The sequence below is a fragment of the Strix uralensis genome, chromosome 4, assembly GCF_047716275.1.
Source record: "Strix uralensis isolate ZFMK-TIS-50842 chromosome 4, bStrUra1, whole genome shotgun sequence".
In the NCBI taxonomy this organism is placed as follows: Eukaryota; Metazoa; Chordata; class Aves; order Strigiformes; family Strigidae; genus Strix; species Strix uralensis.
This window is the reverse complement of record NC_133975.1, coordinates 123031470-123052690: the sequence shown is the minus strand read 5'-3', so window position 1 is coordinate 123052690 and position 21221 is coordinate 123031470. Positions and strand designations below refer to the sequence as shown.

Genomic DNA, 21221 nt, shown 5'->3' with positions numbered 1-21221 from the left:
GACTGCTGAATTATGGTGGTTTACTGTGTCTACAAGCACAAGCTTGAGCTTTTTTTGTTGTTCTTTTCTCGGAGTTATTTATTAGCTGTGACATGTCTAAAGTACTCCACTTTTGTGTTATTTTCCAGGTGGTTGGATGGATTGTCCCATGGCATGCTCAGACTGGGCCCTGTTTTGCACCTACCCAGTGGAGCGAGGGTTGCAAGATGCTTACATTGGCACTAGGAACTAGAGGGCATAGCAGCTCGGTGGGCTTCACTGTTTTAACCTTCCTTTCAGGAGTTTAGAGATGGGTGAGAACATGGGAAGCGTTGGGATCCTTCCTCAGGGAAAATTGAGCCAGCACAAGCTGGGGAAGCACCTGTGGCTGATGCGGGGTCAGCAGCCCCCTTGAGCCTTGCTGCCCTCCTGCAGCTCAGCCTCTGCATGGGTCTGCAGTGCTTGCAGGGGCTGCTGTGCTCAAGCCCTTCCCTTTCCAGTGGTGAAAGCAGTGTCAACATGGAGAAGAACAGATTTTGCTGGCCTGGAGCTCTTCACTGAATGCACCAAATCTAAAAGCCACCTGGAGAGAGTCACCTTACCTTCTCTTTCCTGTACATTGGGGTGATGAAAGGCTTTTCCTCATGCTGCAACCGGCTCAGAGCTGCAGGGCTTGTGAAATGCTCTCAAAATCCCCTCTTTGGTGTGTCCTGCAAGTGTTTCACAGCAGTTATTTTGGGATGTCTAAGCTGAGCATTTCTGGGGGAAAAGCAGTTCTTCAAAACTTTGCTCATAGTAGATCCCAGACAGAAAGGTGACAAAGCCTTCCAAACCACAGTCCCTAGCTTCTTCTCTGGTTCCTCCTTCCTCCTATTGTGATAATCACTTGCTACTAATTAATATAAGAAGGAATTTACCTGCCTACTTTGGCCAGCAAAACTGATGGAGGTGAGAAGAGGGAAGTCAGACTCTAGTTTCATCTAGCTTTGACTTTCTCCATGTGAATTGTCTCATTTATTTTTATTAGTGTCATCCAGTAAGGCACATAAGAAGGTCTTGTGCAGCTTCTTATTCCTGCAGAGAACAGCAGTGACCTGAATGAAAAACTTTGTTCCTGTCTTTTTCACTGAATCTGGTTTTACTGAAGGAAAGGTCTCACATTTTTCTAAACAATTGGTCAGAAACTTTTTAGTATTTTCCTTTAAAAAAAACCCTGCAGAAAAGTGGAGGGGGTTTGTTGTTTTCAAGAAATGGACATATGGAGACAACATTTATCATTTTTGATTCCAGAAACCATTTCTTTTCAGTTCTAGATTCCCCTTAAATATAAACAAATTTTCTGTTCCTTTGAAAAATAATTGGGCAGCTTATAAATGTTTTCATGAAAGATTGCTATCCAAATGCTGGGAATGACCATTTCATAGTACCATTCTCACTTTTATCCCACATGTTAATTATATTGATAGTAATGGTTGTAAATGCTTGAATAATTAGTAGTTACCTGGGCACTCAAGTTCCAGTGGATATAGATGTCAGGAGTTCAAATCTCATAACAGGGACAGATCCATTCCTACTAAGTGCTTTTGATTGCAGTTTAACAACCTAAAATTGGATATACATTAGGAATAAAACACAGTTTAATGCATGAAGTGAAAGATTCCAGGAAAATAACTTGACTAGCCTCTGAAATCACTGGTAATAAATAATAGTTACAATAGTGGCATAATTTCTGCTTTAGAAGCTGGAAGAATTTCCTTTAACATTGCCCTTCTTTTTAAAGTAATTTTTCATCTAAGCTTTGATCTCATTTCATGCAACATATGTCAGAAGCAAAGCTGGACAAAGAATTCATAAATGAATTATTTAGCTGATGAGTGTCACCTCTATTTCTTTCAGCTAATTGTTCACAAATAGATAGTGACTTTTGTGAACGTATTCATTATTCAGATTTATTCAGTGGATAATTGCTGGGAGTAATTCTTTGTCTGTAGATTGCTTGGAAGCATTTTGCTGTGAACATTTAATAGTAAAAATCTATCCAGGCTTTCAATATAAGAGAAACTAAAAATATCTGTAATTACTGATGGAGTCCTTAAACACAAATGGTATACTGCAGGCTTAATGAGCAATGCCAGTTTTCAGGAAGAACACCATTACTTCCCGTGGTACATAGGAGGGAAAGCAAAGACATCTCAACTATCTGTGTAGTGTCGACTTTGGATGGTGCACATTGTATATGCAAATATTTTTACAAGAAAAGGGTTGCTTAAGTGTTTGCTCAGCAGAAAACCAAAAGAAGTCTGAACAAAACATGATTGACTTCCCAGTGAATAAATATGAACAGTCCACACAAAGGAACTAACTGCACAGCCAATGTTTTCCTGCAATACTCCAATGGAAGATGTCTAGGAAATAAACATAACATGATAAAACAATTTTACACTCAGAGGATAGCTGTGTAACCATATGAACTCTTTTTCCATTTCCTTCTGCAGGAATAAATATTCTAGACAAGCAAAGTACTTTGTAAATGATGCCTTTGTGGGGATTCGTCTGGCCTGGTTCAATTATTTTGAAACCTAGCAATTTTCTCATATCATTGAATCTGGTTTTATTGCAAATAGGGTCATAGAAATAGTCACTCATTGTGATAATGGACTTAGTTTATCTTAACTATTAACACTTCCAGTAGGTTTACACACACGTATATATTCAATATTTATGGATATGCACAGTGCATATATATTAATAATGAAGCAACTTTATCTCCAACAATCTGAAAACAAAATCACGTAATACCATACAGAGCGGGGTGCAGTGGTAACTGGAAGCAGCATATCAGGATAACAGAACAGAAAAGGAATAAATAAATTAGAAGGGAGTCTTCCATATCTTCTTCAACTTCCAGAGTGTCAGTTGAGCCTTTGTTCAATATTCCACCTTTCGTGGTTCTGTGTGCTCTTGATTAATAATTTAGAGATGCACCTTTTGGCAGCAAGGTAAGTTTTGTGTTTGCCAAGAGTGATTTTCCACCAGTCAGGGAATACATCAGGAAATAAAAAGGCAAATTACCCCAGAGTATAATTAGCTGTATGCTTTCTTCCTTTTTCTGCCTCTGGAGAAACAGATTTACTGCTGAAAGGTGTGGGACACCCATGAGGTGTTGTACAGCACTGTTTCTGCTCCTCAGACCTTCCACAGAGGAAAGCACTGTATAAATCTCAACCTCAAGACAAAAATCAGCCCTTTGGTCTGTGTGTTTCCATGCATATTCCACGACCAGAAGGGTCACGGTTAATCTCACATCTGATGGTCACTCCAAAAGGAGGTGTTTTTGTGGACTTGGAGAAGAAAAAGATCAACACAAAGAATAATGGAGACAGAGTAATGAATGGGAAGATAGTCTGATAACATTTGGTGTGTGTAGCCAGCTAGGCTGAAAGCAACCAGTTTTAATTTCTGTATATTGGTTAATTCCTGTGATGCCCAGAGATCTGTGTACTCATATGCATTTGTCCCCAAGGAACAGTAGTGTGGTCAGTGCAAAGTGCAATATCGTCAGTCCCTGGGGTGCTCCATGAAGGGACCACAAAGGTTATCCTCCTAGGGAGACCTTCTTTTTGCCCTTTAAATAATACTACCCTGTGCTGGAAGTTTTCATGATCACAGATCTATAAGCTCCCCTTTGACGCAGGTAGGCGGACCTGAGGCCATTCATACAGGAACTGCAGGCTTTTGGAAAAATTAGATTAGGCATGGTAATATCACCATGCAGCCATCTGATCTAGCACAAGAGAATTCATTTCTGAAAGCAGAAGTCTGGCTTTATTTGTGGATGTAGCAGGTCCTTCTGAGTGACGATCGTCTTCCTAAAGCTGTGGCACCAGTTTCATATCCACAGCGTGCAGAGATTTGTACCGGTTTTGAACTGAGCTCTTCTCTAAGGCAAAGACACAAGCACTGAGCAGGATGTGTAGTAGGGTTTTGCATTATGGTGAGAATATCCCCGCTGTGGGGCACAGTGATTTCTGCTCTGTTGGGACTGGCTGGAAATAATTTAACTCTGTTGAGGAACCTGGTCTCAATTCATCCCTGGCACGAATCCAATGACTTATAAAAGGCATGGATCTGTCTCCATTTCTTAAAATTGCCTCTCTTATTCATATGTCTTTCTGAGTAGATGTTACAAATGACCACAGAGTACTTGCGATGATATATAGTAAACATGGAGAGAATTTCTGTCTGCTGTAATGAACTTAATTAATTACAGAATGATTCCACATCCATTTCATAATTAGACTCCTGAGATTACATCCAAGCTATTGTTTGTGATTCAACATGCATTTTTATTTTGGAAATGTCCCATAAGCCATTAGGTTTATTCCACCTGAGGTTTTCTAATTTGATCTGTTCATCCTGCCACTGGGATCTTAAATGTAAAGCATGTATTGATCGAATAAGAGTTACCAAGTAACCAAATGCTAATACCTGCTGTTGGCTCACTGATTCTGCATCAGCCAGTCCTGTTGATGTGGGGTGTAGGGGATGGATGGGGCTGGAGTGAGTGAGGTCATTCTGAGTCAGCTTTTATCACACACTCATCATATTTTAGGAACAAAAAGGAGTGGAACTGGAACCCCTGCTTAAAGCATCTGGGCTGCTGTTGATGGCAGGGCTGCCACCAGCCATGAAATGAATGAGAAGGATGAACCCACTGCCAGCAGGAGAATGGCTGAGCTGGCATAAAACAGAAACAGAGGCAAAAAAGGCATGAAAATAAAACCCCTTAGGAAGAGCTAAAGCAGAATTATCTTCAGGAGTTCTGTTTTAGTGGTAATCGATTTCTGCTCTCTGTTGTGTTGATTGTGGCTTTCTGTAACAATTCCCCATTTTCCCGGGTAAGAATTGGCCTGAGGAGAATTCAGGCTAGGATGACTGCAGGGTATAGCCTAAAAAGGGGATTAGCGGTCTTGTCTAAATCCCAGATATCAAAAGGCTCTTGTTGACTTCTGCGAGCCACTGTCTGTCCTTAATGGATTTTAGAAACCTGGTAGCCATTAATGCCAAACTGGTCCTGAGAGGGGCAGCAAGTGGGACTGACAGCAATGGGAAGGGAAGAAGGGAATCATAAAGCACCTAGATACAGGCATCACTACATAAGATGATTTGAAGGCACTGATGTAAATGCTCTTGAGCTCCATTTGCAGTGTCACCTTTGAAGGGGATTAGATTAATGACATGAAAGAAGAACAGAAAAATGGAGAAAAGAGCAGATTGAAGCGTAAGAGAAGCCCAAATGATTAAAATATGCATGAATTGGAAAGAGTTTGGATGGATATTGGATGATAAAGAATATAAAAAGCAAGTGGTAAATCCCTCTGTCATTGGCAGCCACTTTATATTAATGTTAAGTCTATTCATGCTGATATTTGTTCTGGATTTAATTTCTTGTAATTAGTATGTAAGTCTCTCTCCTCCACCTCTCCAAACCCAGGAGGCTGATGTTTTCAGACTAAAACAAGTAGGTTTAACAAAGAATAATTGGTACAATTTTCAAAACTGGCCAAGGGCTTCTGGAGCCTATATTAATTGCATCTCAATTTAAGCTGAGGTGAGAAAACTAAGTAAGGGAAAATTCAGGCAGCACATCAAAGAACGCTTGTGGACATCAGGATATACAGATAAGTCAGGCTGAAAGCCAGTTATGTTTTGCACAGGCAAGCTGAAGATTTAAACTGTGTTTTTGTTCCAAAGCAGAGCATCCTTTGGCATGCCTGCAGGAGTGTTGGAGGGTCCTACTCACACTGAGACAATTTGTGTCTTACAATGAGTATCTGAGAGCAGGATGGGCTATTACTGAAGAGTGTGGAACCAGGGTCCAGCTCTGATCCCTGGCAGGTTTGGGTCAGATCCTTAAAATGTGATGCCCCTAGGAAGCAGCTTGTTAGTAGCTGCCTTGTAACAGTTACAGCCCTCTCTTTTCTCCCCCTTCTCTCTCCTTCATTCTTGTCAGAAATTTGGTCTGGGACCAGGAAATCTCTCAGCTTAAATTAATATGTTGGTCAGAATCATCTCTGCTTCCACAAATGTGCTTTTTCTGATGTGGAGTGTTTTAATCAGCATATTTTTCATCATCTCAAATGTATGAGCCTTTCAATCAGTCTCCTCAATGAAACAATGGGAATTACATTACCTTTTTCCTTTAAAGCTAGACAAATGCAAAGGCAAGGAATAAGCTTCACAGGACAGCTATGGAGATGGTGAATTAATAGCGTCTGAAGGGAGGAGAACTGAAACTGAGCTCTTAGTCTATCATATGGTTCCGGCTATGTGGCTGTTCCCTGACAGAGGCAAAACTTCTGGGTACAGAGAGCTGGTTCAGTGTCTCACATTCTCTCTTTCTTGCATTATATCCACTCTAGCAAGAATTTCTGGGAGAAGTATTGAGACTGGAGTGCTCTTTTATTCTCTACCTAGTGTTAGTTTTTCTTGCTGTGTATTGGAGAGGTGGAAAAAGTTAGATCCCTCTTGGACCATACTGGGCCAAAATCTCTTTCCCACTCTAAAATGAAGATGATGGAAGGACGACGCCATCACTCCTCCTTCCCAGAAGAAGACCTCTCCTGCTTCTATGACTCCTTTGAGACTGTAGAACTGAAGCACCTTTTCCTGACATTCCTAGTTTTGGCAAGCTTTGTCACTTGCTGCATGGATAGTGCCAGAGCTGGAAAATAGACATATGTCTCTGATGGACATATCTGACAGTCTAAATCAAAAAGTTATTAGCAAGGTGTGCTATAAGACTTCTTCACAGAAAAGTTGTCTTCTGTTTGACTGACATATTTTCTTTACAAGTCTTTTTTTTTGTGCAACATTTCTGAAATAAAGTAAAAGGACACCTGGTCATTCCCTGCTCCACAATCAGGGATGTCACTGACTCCAGTGAAGAGTTCTGTATGTGGAACCCAGGCAGGATTTCACCTTTGCTATTCACATCTATGGGACTGATAGATCTCCATTAAATGAGCAAAACTTATCTCTGTTAGGCTACTTTGGGTCAAGCTGCCTTTCTGCTTACACCCCTGAAAGAATATTGCAGTGAATGGAAATTTGTTAGTGCATGTGTAATGGCATTTACTCTTTGGTTAAGTGAAGTAATATGAAACACAAAGACTGGGGCAAAGTACTGTTGATCCCCAAACAATCTGACTGTAAGGTTGGCACTCTTCTCTCCTGAGCTATAGCTTACTGGCTTCTGCCAAAAGGCCAAATAATTTCATCTGGCACATTCCCACTGCCTGATCTACTATCACTAACTTATTACAACTAGTGAATTTCCAGCATTTTGGCACTCCTGATGCAGTGTAATCTTCTGAATATTTTACTCTTCTTTCAGTACACGCATGAAGAAAGTATCTGTCTGCTTCACAGTTCCTTCTCGTTAAATGAATTTTCCTCACATCCACCCATCTCTGCACAATGACACCTAGTTCCCATTTCTAAACCCAGTAGCCAGCCTATTCCTCACCTGCTCCTCCAGCCTCCGTTCCTCTGAGCTGTGCTGGTGACTTTACCTGCCATTTGTCATGGTGGTAGCAAACGCTGCAGACCTGGCTGCTGCCTGCTACCAGAGAGTGATGGGTGGTGCAGGTGTTGAGTGCCTTTCCTGTTTCAGATAGGGGGGTGTATCAAGAAAAACACGCTTTCTTGAAGCCTGTAAATTTTCCTTGGATGCAAAACATGTCCCTCAGCTAAGGCACATATAAAAAATGCATGACAGATTAGAAGAGGAGAGGATTTCCTCAAACTAACCCATAGGAAGGTGGCTCCTGGAGCCACCACTCCATCATGGCTTTCAGGAGGATCTGGTGTGAACCAGAATCAGTGTTGGAGAAGGAGACCAAGTAAGTACCAGACTAACCAAGGCTGGAGGGTTTGCATGGCCATGATACACGATCTGTTCTGTGCTCCCCATTGCTATATCAGAAAGGTCACCTTCAGCTCCTTTAAATAGCTCCTCCAAATAGAAAACAAAAACCTGTAGGACAGCAAAATGGCACTACTTCTTTTTTTTTTTTTTTCTGGGGATGTGCAATATAAGCAAGCAATATAGAGGAGGAAAAAGAAAGAGAATTTGGAGAATTTGGAGCAGGTGGCGCTGGTGGTTGTCACCTTTACTTGCCAGTTCAGAGTTGGATTTTGGGGCAGCTGTAGTAATGAAATTGTGCTGGCTCTGGAGAGGAGAAGCTAGTGCTCCAGTGTATCAACCAGCTCTCAGTCCTCTGACCCACCTGTTTACACAGGAGTCTCTTTTACAAAACCCAGGCTGGAGATGTCTTGGGAATGAACTCCCCCAAATCTTGGCTATGCCCAACAGCCCATGCAGTAGTAGCTCTGGCCCTAGGCATGTGCAACCAAACCCCTCCTGTCTGAAATCTTTATTTGCTCCCCAAAAAGTAAAGTAGCTGCTCCATAATGCATATATAGAACTTTGTACATTCAGATACTTGTCAAAAACTTTTATTGCAAAACATTCCTGTCTGAATAATGACCCATTCACTCTAGGTGCTTTATATGAGCAAAATGGAGTTTAATTCCTGGGTCTGGGAATGACATTAGGAAGGAAACATAGAGCTTTCTGATCCACACAATGTTAAGCAGGTCAGACCTCCTTTCTAGAGGTAAAGTGGGTTGTTTGGGATCTGAAATGTTGTCTACCTTGTTTTCCACATTAGTTGCAAAACAGGCTCTAGAGAAACAAGTTGTCGTATTGCTTTTATACTGATTGAATTCTAAAATTCTAAGAGATTTTACTGCAGCTCCTAGTAATGCTTACTATTGATCATAAATAATATGTTCATTTTCATAAGTCTTGTTTAAGACTAGGGCTGTATAAAAGCTACAGATACTGGTAAAGAGTCTGTTCCTGCCCCGAGTCTGTATAAACTGAAGGAGCTATGTCAGATTACACCAGACTAGAGATCTGGCCCACAGTTTCCAGAGAGGTTGAATATACAACATAAGGGAAAAGAAGCCAAGAAGCTACAATCTTTTGACAGAAGCAGGTTAAGCAGATTTATGATAGAGGCTCTTTCCACACCGGCCTATGCAGGCAAGAACACAAAACCTTTTTAGACGTACCTGTTGGTCATGATGAAAAATGTAGGCAGCATCTCATACTCACATGTCTAGCTTGGGAGGCCTGCTCAGAAAATCGTTCATCAGAGCAGCAGCTGTCTCCTTCCCCTGAGCAAATTCCTTTAAAGCTGTCAAAGATGCTGTAATCAGACTAGGTCATCAAAACCGGTCCTCCTGAGGACTGGAAATAAGATCCAGAGATGAGCATTCAGCTACATGGGCAAGGTCTAAAACACTAAAGTTTCCATTGAAATTAAATGAAGGGACTGTAATTGCTGTGAAAGAAAAGCGAAGCAATCATTGGAAGAGCCTGAAAGCTTTCAAACTACCTCCTGAAATGATGCTGGCTGTAAAGCAGGGATCTATGTACCGCATAACAGAATCTGGTAATAGAGCAAAGCTTTTACTGGGAAACCAACTTAGAGAACTACTGGAGCATTTTCCTGTGTGTCTCCTGGAGCTAAGGCAAATTTTAATTGAGATTTCACCACGCAGTTGAGTAGTTTTATTACCAGGTTAAATAAAAAAGGTTAATAAAGTAATAAAAATGGATTCTTTGTCGTCTTGATTTCAAAACATGAAGCTGTGGTCAATATGTTGATAATTTGTAAATAGAGTGGAAGAAAGCAGAATAGCTGTGATGACCACCGAGAGGGGATTGCTGTGGATTTTCACCCTCTCTTGAACTTGTGCTTGCATCAGCAGTTTTGCAGTTTCCATAAATCTTTTGTCAGTAAGGAAGAGAAAATGGACTGAGTTCCTCTCCAGTGCAATGTTTACTGCTGTTATTGGAGATACATCTGGGATAAATTTGGCCTGGATTTGACTAAACCCAGTCTTGGATAAAATTAAAGGGTATCAGTGTATTTGATTTTAGCTGTATTTACAGTATATTGGCTACAGTGTCTCTGATTTTAGGTGATTGATCCCAGCTTGAGGAATAGTGTTAAAGTAAACAGATCTAAATGTGTCCTCAGTGTTTCTCCAGTGCTCTAACATTATACCAAATACTGGTTCCCAGCTCTTTCCTATTGCTCAGATTTAAAAAAAAAGAAATCATCACAGTGCATGGTGTAAATGTTTGCATGACTACAAACACCCTCTCTCCTAGGTGGAATTAGCTGGGGAAAGTCCCTAGTTGATCTGACACTTGATGAGCTGATGGTCTAGCCAGCCCTCTGGTATCGTTGGTCTTAGGGCTACCCTGCTCCTGCAGGCAGTGCTCTGACTACTGCAGTGGGCACCAGCGAGGTGGGGAGAGAGTGTGCCAGGCTACCTGAACTGAAAACAGCAGGTAGTATTTAAGGGCAGGTATCTCAGGGGGAAAAATTAAAAAAATGAAGGCAATACGCTCCACTGAGCTTCCAAAAAAAAGATCATTGGAGGAGAGGTTGTTGAAGCACAGGAGAGGTGAAGGTATGTCGTGGGGGCATGGGGATCTCTCAAGCTGTTAGGGAGACCCCAGAGCAGTAAGACATGGGGTCAACTGGTGCAGGCAAGGAGTGGGCAGCCGTCCCAGGAGGTGGATCATTAGTGATATTGAGGAACCCACTTCCTATTTCTGATTGCTGTGTTCATCAAAGTCTCCAAGAGTATTTTACCCAACTGCTCTGTGCTGCTTTTCCCATCTGTCAGAAGGGGAAACTGAGGCACCAGGTTGCAAAGTGACTCACCCAAGGCCACTCAGCAAACCAACAGCAGACCTGACTTCTGGGATGAACCGATTGCTCATACCACCTCCTACAAAATCCCCTGCTACCAGGGGCAGGTGACTGCTCTGAGTTGCTTCAACCAAAGGTTTCTGCAGGCTGTGAAGCTCACAACTATCCAGGGAGAACATGCCAAGAATAACCAGAGCATAAAAACTGTGGGATAGGCTGCTATAAATCCTGTAACACCGAAGAGCAACCCTGTAAAAGTTTTGCAGTGAGGCAGAGCAGAGTATGAAGCAGGTAGTAGAGAGGAATATCGCAATATATATAAAGCCATGTACTTGCCTGAACCCTCTTGAAGAGCAACACCCACCAAAGGCACTGTGCTGGACTGAGCTGCAGGGCTTCCTCAGCTGTTCATCCTAGTGAAGGATATTTAACAGCTCAGTCAACTGGCTGAAGCTTAGCTGAAAAACCACAGTGCCAAAAGCACAGGAGACGGAGCCAGTGCAATAAACACAAGGCTGCCTTATTTTTTTCTATGTCTAATTATATATATGTTCAGAATTCCTGGGACTCAATTATAACCTTAAAGTTGCTTTTCCTTCCTCAGAGGCTTTGTCCCTGAGTTAAGGAACCAAGAACAAAACAACAAGTGTCTTTACTCTGCAGCTCCTGTGCCACATTATTCCTGTATCAAATCTGGCAGCTTCCAGCCTTCCCAACACTATAATTAGAGCATCTTGCAAGCATCGAAATAGCACTGACCCTCACCACAGCACTGACCTGCCTGCTTTTCAGCTCTCATCTGGCACGCACACCAGCTCCTCACTCACACAAAACAAGTGTACAGAGGGGACAGAGGTTCTGCATTTTGGCTGTGCCTGGCCTGCAGCCTGGGTCCACACATCACCCTGGCTCCTGCACACCCTGCTCTGTGTTACTGGAGGCTGCCTGTGCTCCAGTTTGCTGCTGGAATGGGGCAGCTGGGTGAAATGGGGAGGTGGAGGAAGGAGGCACTTTAATTTGACATCCCTTCACCCAGGCTGCTTCTTGAATTAGTGCATGAAACTCATCTCTTCTGTCAACATTTCATTTGAGTTTTATATATGCGAACATGCAGGCAGGCTGTGGCTGACTGTACAGACTGCTGAATTAGGGAGAGCTGAGACCCCAGGATAAATTAATACAGCCTGGTTTCCTTCCATCTGTGCTGTTTATCTGGGCTTCCAGCTCCAGAAACCCCTGACTCAGTTCTGGGGAGCCCCTGTCACCTCCCAGACTCCCCGCAAGGGCTGGGATGAGAGGAAGGAGCAGAGGGTTTCCCTGCCAAGCAATGATTGCCATGTTGTGGGTTGATGGGCTAAATTTGCCCTCAATCTACTTTGAACAGCTGGGTGGATTCAAAGTGCTCTCTGTATTTTGCCGAGTTTCATTTAGAGGAATTTATTCTTAGTAAATGGGGTGAACAAACAGCCAGGAGAGGTGTAGGCAGTCACAGAGAGCAGTGATACCATTCTAAGAGCTCTAAAACAGATGAGCTAATAACCCCCTGACAGGCTTTCTCCAGGGAGCCACAGTGGCTGCCTTAAATCAGCTATCTGAGTTTATGTGGCTGAGAAGACATATGGACTGGGTCCCCTTCTGAGTGGGACTGGGTTAGCGTAAGGAGCCAGTGTCTGTGGTTTCATTGCTGAGTGCACATTGGATTTGGATGCCTTGAGAACTGCAGGCTGTGGGGTTCAAGTGCTCTGCCACATGGGGAACTGGGCATGGACCAGGACTTCTGTTTTATTTCCCGCCATCCTTATCACACATGGGCTATCTTGCTGTAAATGTAGCACCCCTTCCCTCCTTCTCCTTCCCGTGCTCACCAGTCTAAACTGGAAAAGCAGCAAAAAGTCCGGCTTCATTTCAACTCCTCTTTGTGTCACCCAACTGGCAAAAGTCAACAGCAAATCTATGCTTATCCAGATGGAGTAAAAGCATGAGCACTTTCATCCTGTGTAGGATTTCCCCCACCCCAGAAAAGAGTTTCTCTCACTAACTGCAAAGTCAGGATTCAGCTGCTCTGACATTTGCTGCCCTGCAGATACTGCCACCTCAGCACATCACCCTAGGCTGCCACTACAGTCAAGGGTGACAAACAAGTGCTTTTAGGGCAATTCATCCACCTTAATTTAAATGTCTACAGCAGCAGCAGATAAGTCCTATCCCATAAGTACTCTGATGCAGATGCCTCCACTCAGCCAGCTGGATCACACCCACCCTATGCTCAGGCAGAGAAAATTTTTTTTCCTGAAGGTCAGAATGACATTTTAATACATATTGCCAAGAGGCATGGAAGGGGGAGAGCTCTTGCACTGAATGTGAGTTCTCTATAGTGAGTTTGTTGGGCTCCTAGGGGAAAGGCAAGAAGGTTTTACCAAAGTGCAAGCTAACCCCCATATCTTGGTGCAGAACTACCCAGGTGATCTACATGTGCCCTGCATCAGCACGTCTTTACATCTCTCTCTCTCTGTAACTGTGTTTCAGAGAGCTCATTTTAAATGTAAACCAAGGCTCTTTCCCCTCTTCTGGAGTCTTTTGTTGTTTATCAGAACATAATTTACATTTTCTTTTACTTTTATGGGAGGTTTGCGTTTCCATGTGTGTCAGCAGTGTACAGAACAGACATCTTAGTGGGTGAAGTGGAATTTTGATTCATTGGAGGAGAGTGCATTATCAGTAAATTCAAGAGACTAAATCTGCCATGGAGAGGACTTCTTTTGTTTCTATCATCAAGTCAGACATTATAACCTGTCAAACATCCCAAGGGGCACTTTTGCTTCAGGCACCAGAGGTAATAACTCTGCTCAGAAATTCACTGTATGCTGAAGTCTTCATCTTACAAAGCCTTCAACTGTTGTTCAAATGCAGGACACAAGTGAAAAAGAATCAAAATAGGAATTAATCCTTAGTCTTACCAGCTCTGTCATATCTCTCTTTTTCAGCACAGTCTGTGAGGTTCTTCATCTGAACTTTTTCTCCTGGTATGATCCTATGGCTGAGGGTGGTGTTGCACGATGAAATGTTCAGATTTGGATGCAGTGTCACAGCATTGCAAATATCAGCTGGCAGCGTCCTGTCACTACTATGATTGCTTCATCACCTTCCAGTCCTCAGAATAACTATAACACTTGTTATTAAAAGAGGGATAGATCCTTCATGACTTTATTCCCTTGCCTGGTGGATTATGTGATGGAGAAGTGGCCTCTCTCCCTCAGGCGCCTTGGCATTGTTCCTGGTCCATGGGCTCAGCACAGCGCTCATTGCCCTTGCACAGAGGGAGACCATGGTCAGATCCCCCACCCCAACACCTCTGCTGCATTGACACCCCTGCTACCTACAACATTAACACCATGCAAGTCACTTGTTGCTGGCTTAAATATGCTCAGCTCAGGTGGTGTTTGTGGAGAGCCACGAGGTCACCTCTGCAGTACATCCATTCCTTCACTGGGAGTGTTTGTTTGCTGAAAGTCTGCTTTTTTATGAAGCCAGTGAGACCTGTAGTACAGGAAATTACCTCAGGCAACTGCATTTTACAGCATGCAGACAGTTTTGGACTGTGCTGGTGCAATCGCTATGACACTAACCTATGACAAACCAAGCCATGCCCCAAGGGCAGTTTTTAACCAGAGCCCTCAACCTGGAGAGGAGCCTGTCTCAAGCTGGAATGTTATCCCTCCTGCTTCTCCAAATAGCCCTGTAGCCCTTCCACTCTTGACAGAGGTCTGGTAATCAACTACAACATTTAGTGACTGATTTTTGACTCTCTTTCAGGCTTCACAGGTCAATAGTGACCCACTGTTGGTGTGTCTGAATGAAGCTCACAGAAGCTTGTACAGGGTATGTTTGGTGCAAGTTGACTAAAGAAATATACTGTTTAGTGAGTTCCACAAAGCAAAGGGAGACTCACTGAACAGCCAGCTATTTATAAATAAATATATCTATTCAGAGGGGTAATCACATAAAACAATGGGCTGGCAGTGGCTGGTAATTTAAAATGCAGCAGGCAGACTGTTGCTCACATTAGTAACCTACGAGACACGTTGCTTAAATAGCACAATCAGCCCCAACCAGCTCCTTGGGAATTACTGAACAATTTGTGGCCTGCTTTATTCTTAGAGAAACTTGCTCTTAAGACTCTATTGTATCTGTTTTCTTTATTTACATAAACTTGATAGCTTTAAGTGACTACAGTTTCCTTTAAACCATATGCTTTTCATTTACAGAAAACCACATATAGTCAACTCTTAATATTACTTACTTTGGGCTCCTGGTAGGGTAATAATATCTAACAATCCGGTACTACACAATTTGTTTCATTATTTTTGTCATTCTTTTCATCTCTGATGTGCAACAGATTCTTCTCACCACTAAATTTGGAGCTAACTGTATGCATTTCCTGTGTATTGATTGTGCCTTGTCCTAATCATTTGGTGCTTATACTGTCCCTTTAATTTTGCAAATACCATCTGTTGTACCACAGACACTGTAATGATGGGCTGTGTTTATATGGTGGCCTTTTTTCTAACAAAGAGCTATATGGAAAATGGAGGTTAGATTGTATGTTTGAAGTAAGAGGTGGACTTTTGAGAAGCAATTCTGTAGATCCTCATCTGACCTCAGCTGCAAATGGAAGTAGCTCTGTTAAATGCTATGAAAGGTGTTAATTTAGACCAGCTTCTCCAAACATGAACTTGAGTATGATCATAAAGTGGCATAATCACACAACTGAAAAAAGTGTAAAGGAAAAGCTAGTTTTCCTTCTTTGTAGTTAAAGAAGGCATTGTCTGTTAGAGGATACTACTAACTTGTTCTTAAGGTGGCTAATGCGAAGCCTCCATTTCTAGTCCAGACTGGAATAAAAATGATCTCAGAAAGTCTAGGAGAAAAACTGGCTTTTAAATACACAGCTAAAATGTGGACTTAAATAGCATGAGTAGCTGACCTCTGATGGCCGGTGGGGAGGATGACAGTCTGAGGGAGCAGCCTTTCTCTGGGGCACCCTTTCTCTGTTTAGCATAGGCATAAGGAACAAACAAACCAGATGTTACCCAAGAAGAAAGCTATCAAGTAGTTTGAGGTTTTGTGGGGTGTGGTCTGGGTCTTTTTTATATACTTTTTAAATGGTTGAGGACTTTTCTGATATATTCAACAATCAATGGGATGGAAGGCACAGGAGAGCAGTTTTTCACCTTAACTGTATCTGCCACCTTCACCTTCAGGATCTGCCTCCTTCATCTAGTCCTCTCTTGAACTCCAAACTACTTCCATAATATGTCTACCCTTACTCCTGGGATCACGGTCAGTGATGTTCGTCCTGCTCAGCCTTTCTCTCCATTAACCCTTTACTCACCCCATTTCCATCAGCTGTACCATGCTTGTGCAAGTGTCTTTGCTAAGCTGAATAATAGCAACAACAACAAGGCAGCAGTCCACACAAGTGAAATGAAAATGAAATAAAAGGTTGTTTTGGCTCTTGTTTTCAAACTTTTAGTGACTTTTTTTCCCTAGCACCTTTTGACAGAACAGGATATTAACAGCGTTCACGGAGATTGTATTGTCTCAAAATGACAGTCCTTAAAATCAACGATGAAGAAATGACTTTGGAGATCTGCTGAATCGTGACTGAGAAGCAAAAGGATGCACTAGGCATTAAATCCAATCCCCTGTTGCAGGCAATCACATCATACAATTTCATTTCTAAATGCAGCAGCCTTCACACAAACAACACCGTAGTAACTCTCAGCCCTCAGCATCCATCAGAAACCTTTTCAGACTTTCTCTTCTTCTAATCATCCTGTTAAAGTTATTGATGGCTAGTTTATACTCATTTATTCTCATGGCAACATCCTTCAGCTTCCACAGCTCTTCCACAGAAGAAACTACAGTGCCATTTTACTTTGATTTTTAATTATTAACATCAGAAATAATGCTGTTAAATGCTAAAGATCAGGGTGAGACCTAACGTGTAGCTGTGATGGAGAAAATCATTCCCAGATATCCTGTTGAGCCCATATAGCAATTTCTATGTTTGGGTATGCTTGCAAATGTCTGATTCAGCATCAGGGAGAGACAAGGTGGTGAGGGAACAAGAAAAAAGACATTACAAAATAAATTCTCCCTCCCTCCCCCTTGCCTCTCCTCCTCTAAGTGGTGAGCCTCTTGCTTGCAATCCTTCAGGAGCAACTGGAGTAATTACTGGAATGGAGTTTTTTCTCCTGCTGCAGCACCATTTCAGCAAGTCCCTCTGCTGCTTTCTGAGCAGTGCCTGTGACGATGCCAGCAGACACAATGCTGTGGCATCTCCTGCTCATGATCACAGCTCTGTCCCAGTCCATACCAGAAGCTGAGACAGAAGCTGATTTTATTGCTTCTTCCACATGTGATTTCATTTCACCCTTGCTCATGAAAGAGTGACAAGGTTTAGGATATGTTCATTATGTCAAACTGCATGCGAGTTTCAACTAGCTTTTTGGAGAGGGCTTGGCTGATACAATGTCTCTGTGATCCAGGAATTTTAACATTGGCTCTCTTACTCCACACAAGGCTGCTGTAAATGATGATTCCTCAATTTCACTTTCCTCAGTAAATGGATGTTTAGATGTTTAATTAGGAAGCAAACCATATAATCAACCTTCTGCAGATATAGCTGCACAGTGTAATCAGTCTCGTTCAGCTCCTTTGCATGCTGCTGGAGTACCAGCAACTGCTGAATTTATCAACAATGTTGTGGCTCGAGTGGCAATTTGCCCAAGGATTTCTCAATTAAGAAATATGAAGCAGCAGGCAGTCCGAGCACTGCACAGGCTATGCTGCACATCTAACACAGTGGTTTCACTCTAGTTTTGTCAGGAAACCAACTCCAAAGAAAACAGGTAGAAACACAAGTGACAATAATAACAAGCTGTGTTTACATTTTTGTGTTTAATTTTTTTGCAATATTTCCTTTTTAGGTTCCCACACAGTGTTTGTCTGAGCAGTGTAAGCTATCCTGGCCAGCATTCAAGGTTATTGCATTCCTGGTGAATGGTCCAGAGCCCACCTGCCAAGCAGGCAGAGGAACAGAAAGCAGGACAAGGATGTACAGCACACATCAACTGTGCAGTAGAAATATGGAAGTGCCCCTGTCAAATGCAGCTCACAGTCTCACAGGTCTTAGATTAAGCAGTAAAAAGAGGTAAGTCTGGGTCAAAGTGCATGCTGGCTGTGAACTGGATCCTTGGGAGGGTGGTGAACTGGAGAAAGCAGAAATGGAGGAGCATTTCTGCATGCTCGAGGTGAAAATCTCTTCACCTGGTGCTCCCCATGCAAGCATGGGAGGAAAGGGTTGAATTCAGAGGGTGAATTGAACTGTGTTCTGAATAAATCTCTCCATCATTAGTAAAGGGAGCCAAGGAATACTGGCCTCTAGCACATGCCTGCGGTGGGTCTCTATGAGCTCCTGGCAAGAGTGTCCAAACTTACAATCCGTGAGTGTCCAGATATTTTCCAGTGAGGGTGCAGACCCTCTGACAGTAGGATAGTCTGGATTCTCATGCTGAAGGCCACAGGGTCACTGATATCCACCCCACCCGGGTCCTGCTAAGGTCTAAAACTGCAAAAGTGGTGTTATTTGCATGTTCAGCTCCATCCCTTTTCCTTGTAAAGGTACAGTGGCAGACTGTCAAAAATGTCTCTGATCTGACCACGACAGCTGTTTTTCAAAACAATTTTTTGCTCAGTCCATCCGAGATCTACTCCCAGTCCCAGGCCAGGGAGTTTGTTGCAGAGGAGGCTGCTCTCCCCTGTTACTTACAGTTAACAAGGAGCTGCACATCTGTCAAAATGATGCATCAGGAGTGCCTTCAGAGACACTTTCTTGTTATTTTGGTTTTGGCAGCCCTCAGTCCCTTCATGCCACAATCATTTTAACCACTGACACACTAATCCTTTTTGACACATTCACTTCTTTACCACGTTCAAGCTGCAACAAAACATGAAGTGCCTCCCAGGCTTCCACTGCAGCCTGTTCAGGAGTGTTTGCCCTCTGTCCTGGAGGAGGCAGAACTGCTGCGTGGGAATGGCTCTGCATCTGAGCTTCACACATCAGTGAGAAACCAGAGCAAGCAGTGAGGGGACAAACTGGAACAACCTCCCGTGTCCCCCAGTCACCCAAGAGATTTTTGGTGCAGGAGAACTAAAGGCAATAGATGGAGCAAAGGGCTCAGACAAGCCATACAACTCTGGCAGCTGAGCAAGTGACTGCACATCAGCAGGTCCACCGCTCATGTGTGCTCTCACTCAGCATGGCAACTGGGACGTAATTCAACTTATCTGATGCTGCTCTGAGAGATCTACACTAGGTCACACTATTGTCCATTTCTAGCACATTAGGAACACTTATGTAGACTCTTACCAGAACTCTCTTGATGTGAAGTAGGGTTTTTAGATGTCATTAATGTGCACATACATCCATGTAGTTCTGGAATACAGAAAGATTAAATAAGTTTACACATTCTATGGAAGAAAATGTTGAAGACTGACTTTAAAAGCAGGCAAACTACACACTGAAAAGTGTGCAATGAATTAGATGCCCAGGGCAATGTCTGAGCATTCACAATGACACGAGTGTTCCAGCCAGATGACGCTCAAGCTATGTAATAAGCCAGTAAAAATTTTTTTGGCATGGACTCAGAAGTGGAAATTTAGAGATTGATAGATTTTTTTTTTTAAGCCCATAAAGATCCATACTATTTGATTACCTCCATAACACTGAGCAAAATACATAGTGTTTGACCACAACCTGATTTCCCAAATGATGTCTGAACATCATTTGCAACAGAAAATAACTGAAAAGTCCCAAGGCCCAATTCCCCACTGCTATGTAATTACTGTTGCCTATGTAATACACTATTGATTTGCCTCTGTTTTCCTACACTCATTTTGCACAGGTGCTAATGACTTACAAAACATAAAACATTGGAGAAATGGCCCCAAAGTCTTAACAAGATCAACTCACAGTTCAAAGGTCCTTAATTCCCTTATCTCTGTATTTATTTGCAATGTACATTCCCCACCATTCGTGTGGAAGTGAATGTGACCTGACTGTGGAAATCCTGCATATCTAAGGCCTTTTACCTGCAAATGTAACCCCACACCCTTCCTTGCTGCTTTATGCACTACTTGCTGTCAACAGTTTTCCTGCTGGTTTTGTGGACCATGGCAGAAGCTACAAACAACCGGCTGCTGCTCCGGAGATCAGGAATGTAGCGATTCTTTTCGACCACACATCCCTTTTATGGATCCCAGTGGTCCTGTCAATCAATGTTTACTTTTAATGAGTCCAATTAGGTATATCTCTCCAGTGCAGGATTATGACGATTTGAAAAGGGTCAATTTGTAATGGTTCTTGTGGTGGTTGCTGCTACCTACAACATTAATGAAGGTTTATTAAATTAACAACACAGGAGTTTTCAGTAATCCAAAATTCACACACACAGTTAATTAGGGTTGGATTCTATACATGCACCAGCTTGGTGAGCTGCTTATATCTTATGTGTGCAGAATTGATTAGCTATAGTCCTGGAATATTCATCCAGAACTTTGCTGTCCCTGTTTATAATCTGTTTTGTTCCTCATAAATTCTTTTAAAAAATCAGTGGAGTGCTGCCTGTATTTGAACCAGAGACCCCCAAAACTGGGTTTTTTTCAGCATATTTTAGAGTCCTCAGAGAGTAGCTAAGGTTGCCGCAGAAAGCTTTTGGGGCCTGAAGGGGAAATTGATTGCATTTTTTAACATTCCCCCCCCCCCACCCCACCCCAGCCTCAAATTAATGCATAAGACAATAGTCAACTACTTCAACAAAATCACTCACGCATTAAGAGAAGAAATGACACCATAATACTTCAGGGAGGAATATTCATGTAACCAACCAGCCCATTAATTACATCTTTTGCTCACATTTTATCACCTTAAACAATATAGCTCAATCAAGGAGACCTAAGTATTTTTATGATATTCAAGGTTAGCTTCAAGGGAAATGTTCATGCCACATGTGTGATCTGGACTAGATATCTAGTAAATATTTAATAAGAATCTGCCTTCAGTCATCAAGGAGAATTCAAAACACCTGATGCAATGCTTTTGGACTTTTTATCTCCAGCTGCAAATGGATGGGAGGTTGTCTGGTTCTGCTGAGATGCAGTAGGTGTCTGGGTACTTTGGAAGTTTTGGGAACAATTCTTCAATTTATTGGAAATTTTACTTCTGTCCTGGGCAACCTACTGTCTCTGTTCAGCCAGAGGTGGATTAGGGTTGTGTAAACAGATTTAATCTGGTTTGGATGGCTGTAGCAGAATGGGCTCTACTAATAGCATGCCTGCTGGAAATGAGACTCTTCAAACATCTATTTCCATGCTTCTCGC

At 42.5% G+C, this 21221-nt stretch overlaps 1 long non-coding RNA gene across 1 annotated transcript; it reads right to left on the bottom strand.

The window, feature by feature from the left end:
- Window positions 1–590: 590 nt before the first annotated feature.
- LOC141943498 (uncharacterized) lies at window positions 591–9272 on the bottom strand. The gene is made up of 3 exons (XR_012628981.1): window positions 9121–9272; window positions 1481–1581; window positions 591–689 (listed from the first exon to the last, which is right to left on the bottom strand). It is a non-coding gene; the product is annotated as an uncharacterized LOC141943498 (long non-coding RNA).
- Between the last annotated feature and the right edge of the window lie 11949 nt (window positions 9273–21221).